A 17,425-nucleotide genomic window follows, 5' to 3' on the forward strand; every position below is an offset into this window, starting at 1 on the left:
TGTTGCGGGCGTCAAAATGGGTGGTGGACTCTATGATTTTTGTGGATAATTGAACTTAGTGAGCAAAACTAGTGAAAGGGTTGTGAAGGAATGCCAGTAAATATATCAGAGGAGCGCCATGTCCTCTATTCCCAGCCTCTTCCTCTTGCTCTTGCTGTACTGCACCCATCTCTATAGCCTATGATAGAGTGCACAGAATGAAGCCATATCCGCTATTTCATGATTCATTGCCGTTTTTGAGTATCATTTTTAGATTTTGTAAGCTGGTGGGTATGGTAAAATATTTAGTTTGATTGTAAAATGTGATTTATCGCCAGGGTGGAGAGGAAATGGCAATATAAAAGGGTGAACCCATGAGACCGCCATTGACACCCACGCAAACACTGTATTTCCCCGGCCATGGCAAATACTGTGCCTTTTGGTGAAGGAGAATATATAACGCAGCACCAATGAAAGGTAAGCATGTGAAAAAGCAGCAGAGAGGACGAATAGGAGGAGAAATAAGCCCTAGATAATGGAGTACCGGGCTCAATACCCAGGCCGAGACCAATAGCGGCTCGGGAGGCCAAAACAAACCTCACCATTTAATTGATTTCTTCTTTTTTCATTTTTTCTCGTGTTGTTCGCCGCCAAGATGACCGAGACGAGTGCCGTGGTGGAGAAGCCCCTCCGCTCCGTCCTTGGTGAGTGGAGGAAGCATGTGGAGGCTGTGGAAGAGGAGAAAATAGGGGGAAAACAAGCGCCATGGGGGAGGAGGGAGAGAGATGGATGCTGGGGAGGGATTTCTTCGAGGGGGGACAGCGAGGGGAGAGGGAGGGAAGGAAGATGTATTTTGACTGGGGAGGAAAGGAAGGAAAGGAAAGGAAAGGAGAGGAGAGGAGAGGAAATGATAGGAAAGGAAAGGAAAGGAAAGGAAGGAAAGGAAAGGAAAGGAAAGGAAAGGAAGGAAAGGAAAGGAAAGGAAGGGAAGGGAAGGGAAAGGAGAGGAGAGGAAATGATAGGGAAGGAAAGGAATGGAATGGGAAGGGAAGGAAAGGAAAGCAAAGGGAAAGAAAGGAAAGGATAGGATAGGAAAGGGAAGGGAAGGGAAAGGAAAGGAGAGGAGAGGAAATGATAGGGAAGGAAAGGAATGGAATGGGAAGGGAAGGAAAGGAAAGGAAAGGAAAGGAAAGGAAGGGAAGGGAAAGGAAAGGAGAGGAGAGGAAATGATAGGGAAGGAAAGGAATGGGGAAGGGAAGGGAAGGAATGGGAAGGAAAGAAAGGAAAGGAAAGGAAAGGAAAGGAAAAGATAGGATAGGATAGGATAGGAAAGGAAGGGAAGGGAAGGGAAGGGAAAGGAGAGGAGAGGAAATGATAGGGAAGGAAAGGAAAGGAATGGAATGGGAAGGGAAGGAAAGGAAAGCAAAGGGAAAGAAAGGAAAGGATAGGATAGGAAAGGGAAGGGAAGGGAAAGGAAAGAAGAGGAGAGGAAATGATAGGGAAGGAAAAGACTGGGAATGGAAGGGAAGGAATGGGAAGGAAAGGAAAGGAAAGGAAAGGAAAGGAAAGGAAAGGAAAGGAAAAGATAGGATAGGATAGGAAAGGAAAGGAAAGGAAGGAAAGGAAAGGAAAGGAAAGGAAAAGATAGGATAGGATAGGATAGGAAAGGAAAGGAAAGGAAGGAAAGGAAAGGAAAGGAAAGGAAAAGATAGGATAGGAAAGGGAAGGGAAGGGAAAGAAAAAAAGAGAGAGGAAAGAGAAAAGAGAGAGAGAGAGAAGGAAAGGAAGAGAGAGAGGAAGGAAGGAAAGGAAGAGAGAGAGACAGGACGATAAAGGGAGAAACAGATAAAATTAAAGATATGAAGAAAAGAGGAGATAAGAGAGAGAGAGAGAGAGAGAGAGAGAGAGAGAGAGAGAGAGAGAGAGAGAGAGAGAGAGAGAGAGAGAGAGAGAGAGAGAGAAAGAGATAACAAGGAGAGATAAAAGAAGGGAGAGGAAAGAGGAGGAAGAGGAAAGAGGAATAAGGAGAGAGAGAGAGAGAGAGAGAGAGAGAGAGAGAGAGAGAGAGAGAGAGAGAGAGAGAGAGAGAGAGAGAGAGAGAGAGAGAGAGAATAAGAAAGAATAAAAAATAATAATAATGAAAAAATATATTAATAACCGTCTTTATCCACAGCTCTGAAGAACAAAGGAAGAACAGAAGAAAGGAAGGAAGGTCATCTCGGAAGACTCAAGACCCAGTCACCCCAGTCCAAAGGAAAGGTCGCAAGAGGTCAAGAAGGTCACAGTACAAAGGAGCAGTCCAGTCCTTGTTAAGTTATTGGAAAGGGAAGGGAGGAAAGGAAAGGAAAGGAAAGGAAGGGGAAGGGAAGGAAAGGATAGGAAAGGAAGGAAAGGAAAGAGAAGGGAAGGGAAGAGAAGGGAAGGGAAGGAAAGAGAAGGATAGGAAAGGATAAGGAAAGGAAGGATAGAGAAGGGAAAGGGAGGGAAGGAAAGGAAGGAGAGAGAAGGGAAGGGAAGGAAAGAAAAGAGAAGGGAAGGAAAGGAAAGGAATCAACAGAGAAGTACATATATAGTTCAGCTTACAGTCACATACAGTTACACTCACATAGATTTACATACAGTTTCGACGGTGCGTTTGACAAAGGCGGTTGACTCAGTGGGTAGCGGATTGGCCCGGCCCACAGTGTTATGGACGCTCTCAACACAAGTACAGTAAACCCTCGATATAACGGACTAATTTATTTACTTACTTATTTTTTTTCACATCAGAGGACACGTCTCAAGGGCAGTAAGGAGGAGTAAAAAAAAAAAAAAAAGCCCGCCACTCGCTGCTCCTTTAAAAGATAAAAGTAAGAGAGGTCAATTTTGGGTGGAGAGGTGTCTTAATACACGCTCAGTTTTGGGGGAACTTAGTCCGTTAGTGCCGAGAGTCTGTTATAAGCGGCAAATATAAAAAAAAACGTAAAATAAGAAAACGACGAAGCTAGTAAACGTAGGTATGTATATTTTTTGTTGTGTATGTTGTGTGCACATTTTCTGCATGGCCGCGCTCCGAGGCACTGAGGTTGCTAGGTTGTGAGTGGGGTCTTGCGTGGGGGTCATATTGTTACGGGTATGGGTATGATTTTACAAGTACAGCGAGTAGCGGGCTTTTTTTTCATTATTGTTTACTTTTTTTGTGCCCTTGAGCTGTCTCCTTTGTTGTAAAAAAAATAATAAAATGCGCCAATCTCACACTGGCAGACGAAATTTTTTTATAGTTTTTGGTGTGTTATGAAATAATCTGCTAACTGTTTCTGTCACAGGTAATTAAATGATTGACTTTTCAATGCCTGGGGTACACTCTCCACAGCACCTGTAAAATAACTTGCAGAGAGAAATGTTCAACTTGCTTACAGTTTCTATATTTCACACCGGGTTCGATTCCCGGGCGGAGTTGAAAAATTTGGGCGGCTTTTCCGATACCCTACGCCCCTGTCCACCCAGCAGTGAATGGGTTCCAGGTATTAATCGAGGGTTGTGTACTGTCTCCTGGGATCTGTTGCCTTCTCCTATAATTCCTTCCCCTTCTGTCTCTCTCCGGCATATGACCACAGATGTTGCGCCCACTAAACAAAACCCTTTATATTTCACTCACCACCCACAATGATCACAAGTGGATAAAGTAGAACAAAACCAGGCTAATTGATGTTTTTCCTGCCATGTATTCCCCCAGTGCGCATGTGTGATGGACACCAGAGTGACTTATTTCTGCGAGGAGGTATTTCTCGGAACACGCACACCGCTGCCATGTCCCGTCCCGCGCTGTGTATTCCCGCGCCCCACACTGAGTGCCCAATACATTTACTACCCATAAATAACTTAACCTAACCTACCTAAGTGGGGATTTAGCCCCCCTCGACACTCTTAAGCTGTGCCTGTACCGACACTCACAAACACTTGGCTATTTTCCATTACATTTACGTCCTGGATTGATGCATAAGACTTTCCTGTGGTATAAATATGTTCTTCATTTAGTTATTTGTGACAGAAACAGTTAACAGATTATTTCATAACACACCGAAAACTATCCCCCCCCAGAAAAAGGTTTTGTCTGCCAGTGCGAGATTGGCGCGCTTGTAAAATTTTACCCATACCTGTAACAACATGGCCCCCCTGCAAGACCCACTGGCAACCTGGCAACCTCAGTGCCTCGGAGTCTGTCGCCAAGTGTGCACACAACATACACAATAAAAAAAATATATATACATACCTGCGTTTACTAGGTTTTTTGTTTGATTATTTTATGTTTTTTAAAATCTTCGCTGCTTATAATGGACTTTCGGCACTAACGGACTAAGTTCCCCCCAAATTAGTTTGTTATATTGAAGGTTTACTGTACTTGTGTTGAGCGAGTCCATGACACAGTGGGCCGGGCCAATCCACGACGCACTGAGTCAATGGAAACCACGAGGAGGAAAACATTTCATGAGGTGGGCTGAGGCAGGCTACAGTAACCCAAGGATGGGGCACCAGACAAAGGGAGGAGGGCGAGGTGGCTAGTTACTGGGCGCAGTTCGTTCAAAAAACATTCTTGATCGCATGGATTTCTGACCCTCTGACCTTCTCGGGGCTTTGTGGTGCAGTGGTTAGCACACTCAGCTCACAACCTTTAGAGCCCGGGTTTGATTCCCGGACGGAGCGGAAAAAATTGGGCGGGTTTATCGGTACCCTACGTCCCTGTCCACCCAGCAGTGAATGGGTACCAGGTATTAATCGGGGGTTGTGTCCCGTCTCCTGGGATCTGTTCCCTTTCTCCTATAATTCCTTCCCCTTCTGTCTCCGGCATATGACCACAGATGTTGCGCCAACTAAACAAAATTTTCCAACTTTTTCTGACCTTCTCCATTATATCCGAAATCCATTATAAGTGGGTCTGTTATATCCAGGGTTTACTGTATATGTATATGGTTAAGCTGTTGTAGTTACCAGAAGCAGGTGGTTCAAAAGCTATTCTCGGTCCGTCCCCGTGGATTTCTCACCCTCTGACCTTGTCCGCTATATCCAAAATCCATTATGAGCGGGTCTGTTATATCCAGGGTTTACTGTATTATGTATGTAGTTAACCGTGTAGCAGCGACAGGCCAAATTTGTGCCATGATATAACCCCCCAAAAATAGATGATACATAATCTGATCATAAATGCTTTGATATATATTATGAAATGGTTTGTGTGAGGGGTGATTTTTTTTTCTCATTTTTCTCACTTAGAGGGACCATTAAGAAACATGATCCACGCTGCTACTGGGTTAATAATAAGCTGTTGTAGTTACCAGAAACGGGTGGTTCAAAACTATTCTTGGTCGGTCCCTGTGGATTTCTGACCCTCTGACCTTGTCTGTTATATCCGAAATACATTATAAGCGGGTCCGTTAGATCCAGGGTTTACTGTATAGTTGAGGTCAGTTCGCCTACAGTTGAGATACAGTTAGTTTTATACAGTTTAGAACTAGCTTTCTTTCTCTCTGTTCAGATAATATTGCCTGTGTTATAGAGTTCAGCTTCCTCTCACTAGGTAGGCATATACATAGGCCTATACAGTTTGCTACATAGTGATTAGATCTCTCTCTCTCTCTGTTAAGATAATATTGCCTTTGTTATAGAGTATATATAACACAGTCTCATACGGTTAGCTAGGTACATACAGTTGACAGTTTATTTTGTTTGTATCTTCTTCTCTTACCGTACCTTACCTCTCTCTCTGGTCATCTCTTTGTTATTCCATAATTGGTTAAGACACTATCTTACCTTACCTTACCTTGCCTTGCCTTGCCTTGCCTTGCCTTGCCTTACCTCTCTCTCTCTGGTCATCTCTGATACCTTTCTCTCTCTCTCTCTTTTATCGGTAAATTTCTTCTGTTCTTTCATTATTTATTTTCCTTCTCTCATCTCTCTCCTTCCCTTACCTCCTCTCTCTCTCTCTCTCTCTCTTTACCTTTTCCTCTCTCTCTCTCTCTCTTTACCTTTTCCTCTCTCTCTCTCTCTCTCTCTCTTTTATTGGTAAATTTCTTCTGCTCTTTCTTTCATTATTTATTTTCCTTCTCTCATCTCTCTCCTTCCCTTTCCTCCTCTCTCTCTCTCTCTTTTGCTTCTCATTTTGTTCTGTCTCTCTCCCTCTTTACCTTTTCCTCTCTCTCTCTCTCTCTCTCTCTCCCTTCTGATACCTTTCTCTCTCTCTCTTTTATCGGTAAATTTCTTCTGCTCTTTCTTTCATTATTTATTTTCCTTCTCTCTCCTTCCCTTACCTCCTCTCTCTCTTATTCTTCTCATTACGTTCTCTGTCTCTCCCTCTTTACCTTTTCCTCTCTCATAGGAATAGAACACACAAACATTACAAATCAACTTTTTATTAATAGAAAAACACACATACATACATACACATAGTAACATTGATAAGGCTATGTTGGCTAGGGGGGAGGGAGGGAGGGAGGAGGGGGTCCTTCATGAGGCTGGGGGGGTATGTGTCTGTGGGGGGTTGTCAACATACTGTTGGGGGTACATCTGTGGGGTCCTGTGAGCTGTGGTGAGGTGAGAGAGAGAGAGAGAGAGAGAGAGAGAGAGAGAGAGAGGGGGGGGGGCACCTCTCTCTCACTCACTCACTCTATGATCTAATGTATATAGTTATGCATATGTTGTATAATATGTATATAGCTAATGTATGTTGTATGGACTAATAAAAATGAAAAATATCTAAAAAGGTCTTTGTCATGTGTGTGTGTGTGTGTGTGCATTCTTCCATTCTTCCTCCTCCTCTTCTTCTGATCTTCTGTTGCCATTATCATCTTCTTCCTTCTCCTCCTCTTCTTCTTCTTCTTCTTCTTGGTCCCAGCATCAACACACACCTGAGGAGAATAACTCTATTAATGGATTGGAGAGAGAGAGAGAGAGAGAGAGAGAGAGAGAGAGAGAGAGAGAGAGAGAGAGAGAGAGAGAGAGAGAGAGAGAGAGAGAGAGAGAGAGAGAGAGAGAGAGAGAGAGAGAGAGAGAGAGAGAGAGAGATAGAGAGAGAGAGAGAGAGAGAGAGAGAGAGAGAGAGAGAGAGAGAGAGAGAGAGAGAGAGAGAGAGAGAGAGAGAGAGAGAGAGAGAGAGAGAGAGAGAGAGAGAGAGAGAGAGAGAGAGAGAGAGAGAGAGAGAGAGAGAGAGAGAGAGAGAGAGAGAGAGAGAGAGAGAGAGAGAGAGAGAGAGAGAGAGACCTATACCAAATGAAGAAGATGCAATAACAGGAGGAGGAGAAACTATGCTAAAAAAAGAGAAATAGGAAGGAAGAAAAAATGTGATGATCAGAGAGAGAGAATAAAGGAGGAGGAAAGAAGGAAGGGAGATAACCAAATGGAGGGAGGAAGGAGGCAAGGAAGAGGAAGAAGGAAGAGAAAATGTGATGATCCAAGGAAGAGAAAGAAGAGGAAGGAAGGAAGGAAGGGAGAGAACTAAATGGAAGGAGGTAAGGAAGAGGAAGGAGGTAAGTGGAGGAAAATGGAGAAGAAATTAGAAATAGAAGGGAGAGGAAAGAGAGAGAGACCAAATGAGGAAAAAAGAGGAAGATGCAATAACAGGAGGCGGAGGAAAAAAGGGAGAGAACCAAATGGAGGGAGGAAGAAGGGAAGGAAGAGGAAGAAGGAAGAGAAAATGTAAGGAGCAGAGGAAGAGAAATAAAGGAGGAGGAAGGAGGTAAGGAAGAGGAACTAGGTAAGTGGAGGAAAAGGGAGAAGAAATTATAAGGAGAAAGAGAGAGAGAGAGAGAGAGAGAGAGAGAGAGAGAGAGAGAGAGAGAGAGAGAGAGAGAGAGAGAGAGAGAGAGAGAGAGAGAGAGAGAGAGAGAGAGAGAGAGAGAGAGAGAGAGAGAGAGAGAGAGAGAGAGAGAGAGAGAGAGAGAGAGAGAGAGAGAGAGAGAGAGAGAGAGAGAGAGAGAGAGAGAGAGAGAGAGAGAGAGAGAGAGAGAGAGAGAGAGAGAGAGAGAGAGAGAGAGAGAGAGAGAGAGAGAGAGAGAGAGAAACATAATATTACATAGACACACACACACACACAGGGGACTTAAAATTACCTGCCTACCTAGATATTGACAATGTAATATATTTGTACTGAGTGACTCCACAACACCATGGTCTGCCAGGCCTGCTGAGACCCACTGCTGTTATGCACTACACTACCAAGGTACAGTAGACCCTGGATATAATGGGCTAATTGGGGGGGGGGGAACTCAGTCCGTTAGAAGCGGTGGAAATTTAAAGATACAGTCAGTTTATGAGTTTAACTTAACCCCTTCACTACGGCCAGGCCAAAACAGCGCCCTGCGCCGTATCCAAGATCGCCACGCGTGGCACATTTCAAATGTCGCTATTGAATATAACAAGTTTTCAGCCATAAACTCAGCATAATCATCATGTATTATAATCATATGAAAACATTCAGAATTGAATGGTGCACATAAAGAAACAAATTAATTGATAATTTTGAGATGTTAGCATAAATATAGAGATAAAATAACACGTATATTGGCTAAAGCAAGCCAGGATGCAGTATGCGCGTCCTTGGATATGGTACGGGGCACACAAGGAAGCAGTATACGCGTCCTCGTGTTGAAGGGGTTAATTTGTTGGGGAATTTTTGCCGGCATGACAAAACACTCGTAAACCAAAACGAACTTCCCCTCCATTGAAATTAATATGAATACCATTAATGCATCCCATATCCCACCAAAATATTACCAGAAAACATTATAGATGTTATTTTATACGAAATAAAAGTAATTTTACTAACAAATATCAATGATAAATGACACAAAACATGAATCAATGTCTTACAGTTGTTAGGGAGACTCCCTCAAGCAGTTATTATGCTGGAGGTGCAGGCTTGGCACCAGGGTTTAGCAGCCACAGTTTCCCTATTCTTGAGGCACCGAAGGGAAGCTAACCCGATGTATCGTCCAAGATGGAGGGTGAACGTGAGTCAGTCACGTCCAGGAGAGCATACAAGCTGCCGAGGCTCGCACCCCGTTCCTGTTGCCGGCATAGTATCCGCTGTTCCTGTTTTCAGCACCATCCCTTTTAACCCTTTCCTTGCTGAGTGCTCGCAACGAGACTATCCCCCAAGGTGCGCTCGGGCAGCCCAGCAGGGGAGGGGGATCTCTTTTAACCGCCATATCTCAAAAACTATTCATCACAGCTACAAAACAAAGGCACCATTGGAAAGAGGAGGCCAATGTACAGGCACGTTCAGGAAAATAATCGTTGGACACTGAATTGTGATAACATAAAGAAAATATCAGATTAATGGAAAATGAAACAAATGATACTTGTGATACTATTAAAAAGGAAAGATACTGTGATTAGCACGAACCCAAACATGGCCAGGTGACTATAATGATGCCATGTTTATTAAAAGGACATCAGTAGGCTATCCTTGGAAGCAATTAAGACTCATTCACTCACTACGACGTTGTGAATAAGTGCATATCAAGGATTATTATTACACGAAAAGCAAGGCAAGGCGAGGGTTGTCAAGGCAACGAGGCCCACAAACTGCCATAAACCAGTTTACCCTCGCACCACCCCCGAGGGGATGATGTGAAATGTTTTTATAAACAGTTCCGTGCTTCACTTGTTTGGCGTTTTATGAAAAATCTGTATACACCATCGTGTTCAGGAGGCTTTTTTCTATGAGATGGAATTGTTTATTTTAGTACTCATTTCATAGCCGCTGCAAATGGTAGCTATATGTAAAATGTGTCATAAACATTATGGACTGACTATTGAACTTCAACTCGTCACTATTTATTTACTAAGGACAGCATTATTGGGTCTCCACCTGGCACCCAAACATGCCTACACCTAATCTAATACATAACTTAACCTAGCCTATCATTACACAAGGGAAGATTTATTGGTAGATATGGAGAATCACTCCGTTGGGATCTGTGGGGGGTCCAGGAGGGCTTGCGCCCCCTGGTGGGGCAGTGAAGACGATCTCTCTTCTTTGCTTGTTTTGATGAATATGAGCCACTGCTTTTTACTGTGGTTACAGAAGTTTAATTTAAGAATACGGCCCAAGACCTACCTAGCCACTAACCCAAAGCTGAACCTTGACCTTGCAAGATGCAGGATGATTTTTAGGGACAGTTTTGGGGAAAAAAAGTGCGTCTTATGAACCATCAAATACAGTATGTGTTTTTATATATATATATATATATATATATATATATATCTATATATATATATATATATATATATATATATATATATATATATATATATATATATATATATATATATATATATATATATATATATATATATATATACCAGGTATATATATATATTCACATGAGTCTGAGTATTTTTTTGGGCAGGTGTGTGACTTATTCTCATTGTTGTTCCATAATTATCTTGATGTCGTTACTTTCTGTGTCTAGACCAAGTAAACAGACCAAGACAAGACTAATTTTAAGTAGACAGACTAACAAAAAGTGTCTCATCTTTTAATTAACAGTTTCCTGTACGAGTTGAGGGTTGTTGAGGCAGACAGACAGGCTAACATAAGTGTCTCAGGGTGTGTACTCACCCTCGGGTTTGGCCGGCAAGTCTGGCTACATCTTCTGTGCCTCTGAGCCATCCAAGAAGAGACTCGCTGTGCTGCAGGGAGCTCTCAGGGGCACACTGGAGGAAGGAAAGGAAAACATCACAAGGGAGAATGACAATGAAAAGGAAGGAAGGAAGGTATGAGGCTGGACGAAGGAACACTGGGAAGGAAGGAAGGAAGATATGAGGCTGGACGAAGGAACACTGGGAAGGAAGGAAGGAAGGTATGAGGCTGGACGAAGGAACACTGGGAAGGAAGGAAGGAAGGTATGAGGCTGGACGAAGGAACACTGGGAAGGAAGGAAGGAAGGTCTGAGGGTGGACGAAGGAACACTGGGACGGAAGGAAGGAAGGAAGAAGGTCTGAGGTGGACGAAGGAACACTGGGAAGGAAGGAAGGAAGGAGGAAGAGAAGGAGAGAGAGAGAGAGAGAGAGAGAGAGAGAGAGAGAGAGAGAGAGAGAGAGAGAGAGAGAGAGAGAGAGAGAGAGAGAGAGAGAGAGAGAGAGAGAGAGAGAGAGAGAGAGAGAGAGAGAGAGAGAGAGAGAGAGAGAGAGAGAGAGAGAGAGAGAGAGAGAGAGAGAGAGAGAGAGAGAGAGAGAGAGAGAGAGAGAGAGAGAGAGAGAGAGAGAGAGAGAGAGAGAGAGAGAGAGAGAGAGAGAGAGAGAGAGAGAGAGAGAGAGAGAGAGAGAGAGAGAGAGAGAGAGAGAGAGAGAGAGAGAGAGAGAGAGAGAGAGAGAGAGAGAGAGAGAGAGAGAGAGAGAGAGAGAGAGAGAGAGAGAGAGAGAGAGAGAGAGAGAGAGAGAGAGAGAGAGAGAGGCTATACATTACACCCAACACTTGGTACATCCATAGTAAATGACTGTCCAGGGGGATCCCAACCCCTGGCCGGCAGATTCATAGGTAGGCATGCTAAACCACTACACACGGAGCCAGAAGAATTAGCCACTATACCAGGACAAATTCTTAGTGTGTGCCTGGTAAGATTCATATGTGCAGCCCTGGTAGTGGTTCTTTCTCTATTATGTAACATAGTGAGCATAAGGGTATTGCTGAAACCATGGCCCCAAGTACATTAGTGACATTTAACTTAACCTTACTGGCCATGTGGATTGGCATGGATTTCCCTTCATGGTAGCCTGGTAACATATAGTCCCAGGTCTTTCTCTGCCTGGTGGATAATGGAGTGTTTCCCATGTGGTATTGGTGTGCGATATCCTTCACTGCAGCCTGGTAACATATAGTCCCATGTCTTCTCTGTCTCTGTGGTGATAGTGGAGTGTTTCCTATGTGGTATTGGTGTGCTGGATATCCTTCTCTGGTAGCCTTGGTAATATAGTCCCAGGTCTTTCTCTGCCTCTGCTGTGGATAGTGGAGTGTTTCCCATGTGGTATTGGTGTGCTGGATATCCCTTCCCTGGTAGCCTGGTAACATATAGTCCCAGGTCTTTCTCTGCCTCTGTGGTGGATAATGGGGTGTTTTCCCATGTGGTATTGATGTGCTGGATATCCCTTCACTGGTAGCCTGGTAACATACACTCCCAGGTCTTTCTCTGCCTCTGTGATGGATAGTGGAGTGTTTTCCCATGTGGTATTGGTGTGCTGGATATCCCCTCCCATGGTGCAGGACTATATATTTTTCTTCATTGAATTGTAGCAGCCACTTTTTGCTCCATTTCAGTAGAAGGCTTGGTGATGTCTAATTGTAGGAAATCCGAATTCAAGGGGTTAACCTAGTAGCACATTTAGCACATGCTACAGGCCCCGCGTGAATGTAAAAAATTAGTAACTAAATTTTTTGCCCTTAGGCACAGAAGGCCGAGACAAAATAATTACTCATTTTCCCAATTTTTGTAATCATTTATATAAGATATTACTATATATAACCCAGTAGCCTCTTGAGGGATCATGTCTCTTAATGGTCCCTCTAAGCGAGAAAATGAAAAAAATCATCCTCACACAAAACCATTCCATAATATATATCAAAGCATTTGTGATCAGATTATGTATCATCTATTTTAGGGGGTTTATATCACGCACAAATCTGGCCCATTGCTGCTTCCGGGATAAGAAAATATAGAAACTTCACTAGGGCATAGTATAATAAGCCTGGCATTGTAGTACACCATACGTATATAGTCCAGGGGTTCCTAACTCATGCCCGCTGTCCAGATCCGGACTTGTGGTGTTGCATGGACCCCAAGGCTCCATCAGACATAAAACATGTGTAAATTGAATAGCATGAAGGTCCTGGCGATGGATTCTCTTAACCCCTTGACTACGGATTTCCTACAAGAAGACCTCACCAAGCTACAGGCGTGAGCAAAAAAGTGGCTGCTACAATTCAATGAAGAAAAATGGGTAAAGTCCTGCACCTTGAGGAGGATATCCAGCACATCAATACCTGTATGGGAAACACTCCACCATCCACCACAGAGGCAGAGAAAGACCTGGGAGTATAAGTTCACCAGGCTACCAGTGAAAGCCAAACCGCGCCAATTGCAGCGGACGGGTTAAAATAATGTATTTCCTTGACTGTCTGTAGGGTAAGTTAGGGTGTGTTATGCCATAATATACTTAACCTATTAATGCAGATAAAAGTTTAGTAGTATAGATTACAGTCATCCTCATTGTCCGTTCATGGTATTTCGCTTCCCTGGACCTTTACGCCGATGCGCCGAAAAACCGCTGTAACGGCGGGACTATAACCCTATGGGAAAATATGCATTTGGGGGGAAGTCACCTCTGACGCTTATATAAAAACATGTTTTTTCGTTCCCAAAAGTAGCCCACTTTCGCGATAAGTAGCCCAATCTGGCAACACTGCAGTGTGGCTGCCAGTGAATTTTTTTTTTTTAGGATAATGTTACTGCGAGAAAATCTCACCAACAGCAGTCATGCCCCTGAGTGAGCTGCTGGCCAATAGAGCATGACGCCACCGCTTCAACTGTGGCGATTGCCACTTACCAGGAGCAACCTAAAGGCTGTGTCACACTAGCACTTTTTCCGTCAACTTTTTCCGTGCAAGTTCTGAAAATCGCCGAGTATCTTGGCTGCGGCCTGTCACACACAAACGTGTTTTAGCTCTGAAACCTTTCCACAGCCGGCACAGACCATGGAATGTAAATAAACATGGAGTCCACGCTATGCAAAGATACGCTAGCTCTGAACCTAATACTGTGTATTGTGAGAGACTTAGACGAAGCAACAAGCCAAAAGCGCATGGATGCGCGCATGGTTGGCTAGAGTCTGGAAAGAGAAAGTGTGTACCACAGGCTGTTAAAAGAGCTGAGCTTAGAGTGATCATGAGAGACTCTGAAGAATTGATCAGGGTTGACAAGAGCCAGGACCTCATACTTCTGGAGTTAGTGACATCGCTTATTTCCAGAAGCATTGACACCACGAGGAAGGCTGTCACTGCAGGAGAGCGTTTGAGACAGGTTGAAGCCACGGAAAGTCTTGGTCTTGGTCTTGGAAATGTAAACAAAGGCGAAATTTGTCAAGTGGAAACGATCCTGATCGCCTGACAAATTACGCGATAAGTTCATGAACGGGCGATGAAAATCGACGTGAAATGGCATTAATCGAATGACGGAAAAAGTGCTGAGTGTGACACCGCTAACGCCCATTGCTCCCCGCCTCCTCCTCTCCTTCCCTTCCTCTGCCTCCCTCCCTCCTCTCCTCTGCCTTCCTCCTCCTCTCCTTCCCCTCCCTCCCTTCCCTCCCTCTGCCTCCCTCCTCCTCTCTCTGCCTTCCTATTAGCTGCCAATGCGTATCTCGCCAGATACGCGAAACTGGGGTCAGCGTAGATAAGCGTGGGGGTCATACCACATCATGAATACGCCGAACCGGGCTTGTGATGGGTGAGACCAATGAGCTAACGGCCGGGGGTGACTGTATATTAAATATCAATAACAGAAAAAAGGTTTAATGGTGAATTACGAGGCACAAGTACACAGCTGAATCTAAGGTGTGAGTTTGGCCTCTTATCAATAGTATCTGTACTCATGAGTAAGCCAGTAGTACGTTGGTAGGGTAATTGAGTATAATAATATATCGTGATGACAAAGGGGTATAAAATAGTTTTTTATTTTCAGAAGAACCGCCTGCTGGTGTGTATTCATTAGGTGTACGTTAAAAGTTGTCGGCACATTTACAGACCAGCATTCGAGGGGTTATCATAACATTAAGTAAAGATAAATCTTGCAGCCAATGTTGGCCTGTCAATATACTCGCAAACTTGATGTACCTTATATATTTTGGGAAATATTGATCAATGCTGTTGGCGGTCCAACCCGCTGTACTGTTGCTGGATCTCAACAAGACCCTTTTACGAGATGACATTGTATCGCCTGAGAGTTGATAATTCTTTTTGGGTCTTGTTCTAATGCTTCGAGATCGCTGCTGAAGATTTATTTAACTCTAATGGTTACCAACTGCAGTGGTGAACGCCTCCTTTCCAAAAATTAACTAGACTCAAAGAAGTAAGAGTCAGTATGGTTCAAACAAGATTGAACCACCTCTCTAATGAGTATTGAGCAGCACGAAGTTACTGAGGGAAAATTAGCACATCAAGGATACAACTGAGGAGTTTTCTGTTGCTAAGTCTCGTAAGTGCTTCATGTGAGCCACGCTGGTCTGCACTCAGTTCAGCAAATGGTTCCAAGATTCTCCAAGGCAGCACTAATAGTCTACTGGCTGAGCTACTGCCTGCTATGTATGGTGTTCTTATTTAAAAAGGAATAAAAGTAATGCAAAATAAAGCCATCTTTTATCAGTTGAGTCCTCCTTCCCCTTTTCGTAAAAATACGGCATTTATATAGAATTTTATCTCATTCCTCAACCTCATTATGTGGCCATTAACTGTGAGGCAAAGGGTATTCTCATATTGTCCACCACTTGCATTACAGAGGTGACAGCACAGGACACAGGAAGGCTTAACTTCTACAACACGAGGGACGTGTATACTGTGTCCTTGGCGTACCCTGAGCTCACATCCCAGGACGCCGATACTGCGCCCTGGCTCGCTTTTGAACCAATATACAAGTTATTTTATCTCTATATTTATGCTTAAATCTCAAAAATTATCAATTAATTTATGTTTCTTTTTTTATGCACCATTTAATTCGTGCATGTTTTCATATATTATACATGATGATTGTGTTGAGTTTATGGCTGAAAACTTGTTATATTTAATAGCCATATTTGAAATTTGATGCTGACATAGCCATCCCGGATACAGCGCGTGGCGTGCTGTTTTGGCCCGTGCCGTAGGTGAGTTTCTTTATATTGCACAGTTTAATGGACACGCATTGGCTATACAGGCATATGGCCACTCAACTCAAGCTGTACTTTCCATAGATTTCAAGTTACAGAATAGTGTGTGTCTGAAGCTGTCTCCAGATACATACATCGCACATGGTGCCGCCATCACCCAAGCCGATGACATTGCACACGCTCAATTCACACCTGCCCGATTTCAGTTTTTCTCCAGGTCAAATAGTAGTGTCAGAAATCGAGTAGAGGTAATAAGTGAGCGGTCGAGGCTCAGAGCGGGTGACTTGCCAAGGCCTTGTATCCTGGAGGCAGCCTCAGATCCACTCTAGTACATAACTTGAATTCTATGGAAAGTACTGCTTTGACAGTTCACCATGGCTACGTGCAGAGTAATTGCCTGTATAGCCAATACGGTCCATTCTGCATGTTTTCACATATAATACATGATGATTATGTTAGCGATATTGAAAACTTGTTATATTCAATAGCGACATTTGAATTTTTAGCGGCAGCTGTGGCTTATCCCGGATATGGCACGGGACGCTGTTTTGGCCCGGCCGTAGTGAAGGGGTTAAGAGTGAAGATACAGGCCACTCTTGCATTAATAAGTTGGATAGCATAAGACAGCTGATAGGTCCAGGCATTACTCTTGTATTAATAAGTTGGACAGCACAAGACAGCTGATAGGGTCCAAGGCACCCAACCTCAACAGGAACAAAATATGAAGACACCATGACTCTTGCATTAGTTTTTTAATCAGACACCTAAAAGATGATAGTGAAACAATTCAGTTAACTTCACATTATTGTTGGACAGCACAGGACATAGGGAAAGCATGAGAGAGTGAAGGTATACTGGATAACTCTTGCAACATTAAGTGAGATTAGACTCACCGAGGAGGGTTGGGTCAGCTGGGTGTCCTTCACAGGGAGTGGTGAGGGCGCAGGCATCAGGAGTAGCTCACGAAGTAGAGTTTGAGTACACTCTCTGCCACGACCTTCACTGTAGCCAATCTAAGGGTGTTAGTACATCAGTCGGGAACTTGAAATAGCTGAGAGTAAAGCTACAAGATGCCAAGTCAATCATCCACTCCATCAGGAATTTATTTACTTAAGATTAGGTCGATTATAAGACATTTCGCCGCCTCAAGAACATCAATTTATTTGACAAGGCTTTACAGAGGAGTTGTGGGCATTTCCAGGAGTAGTTTTATGACCCTGGTGGTAGTCTGACCCTTCTTCTGTACCATGAGCCTGAAAAACACTCATTAGAACCTGACTGATATCCCCCTTGGACCTTTAGAAATAGCTGATGTGAGTAGGGAAAGTGTCTTGTAATACCAGCCTAATTAATCACAGTTATTCATACATCAGTCAGTCAATCTTACACACACACACACACACACACACACACACACACACACACACACACACACACATGCAGAGGCAGTGTGGTCTCCCACAAGAAGAAAAACACATCAAGAAACTAGAAAGAATACATAAGATGGCAACAAAAATGGTTCCAGGGATTGACATACGAGGAGAGACTAAAGGAAATG

At 43.6% G+C, this 17,425-nt stretch overlaps 2 long non-coding RNA genes across 2 annotated transcripts; one reads left to right on the top strand and one right to left on the bottom strand.

The window, feature by feature from the left end:
* The first annotated feature begins 504 nt into the window (after nucleotides 1–504).
* On the top strand, nucleotides 505–6,598 carry LOC126994741 (uncharacterized). Its single transcript, XR_007749538.1, has 2 exons — nucleotides 505–683; nucleotides 2,153–6,598. It is a non-coding gene; the product is annotated as an uncharacterized LOC126994741 (long non-coding RNA).
* A 120-nt stretch (nucleotides 6,599–6,718) lies between these two features.
* On the bottom strand, nucleotides 6,719–16,820 carry LOC126994740 (uncharacterized). Its single transcript, XR_007749537.1, has 3 exons — nucleotides 16,761–16,820; nucleotides 10,577–10,671; nucleotides 6,719–6,860 (listed from the first exon to the last, which is right to left on the bottom strand). It is a non-coding gene; the product is annotated as an uncharacterized LOC126994740 (long non-coding RNA).
* Between the last annotated feature and the right edge of the window lie 605 nt (nucleotides 16,821–17,425).

Source organism: Eriocheir sinensis, unplaced genomic scaffold (assembly GCF_024679095.1).
Source record: "Eriocheir sinensis breed Jianghai 21 unplaced genomic scaffold, ASM2467909v1 Scaffold861, whole genome shotgun sequence".
Taxonomy (NCBI): Eukaryota; Metazoa; Arthropoda; class Malacostraca; order Decapoda; family Varunidae; genus Eriocheir; species Eriocheir sinensis.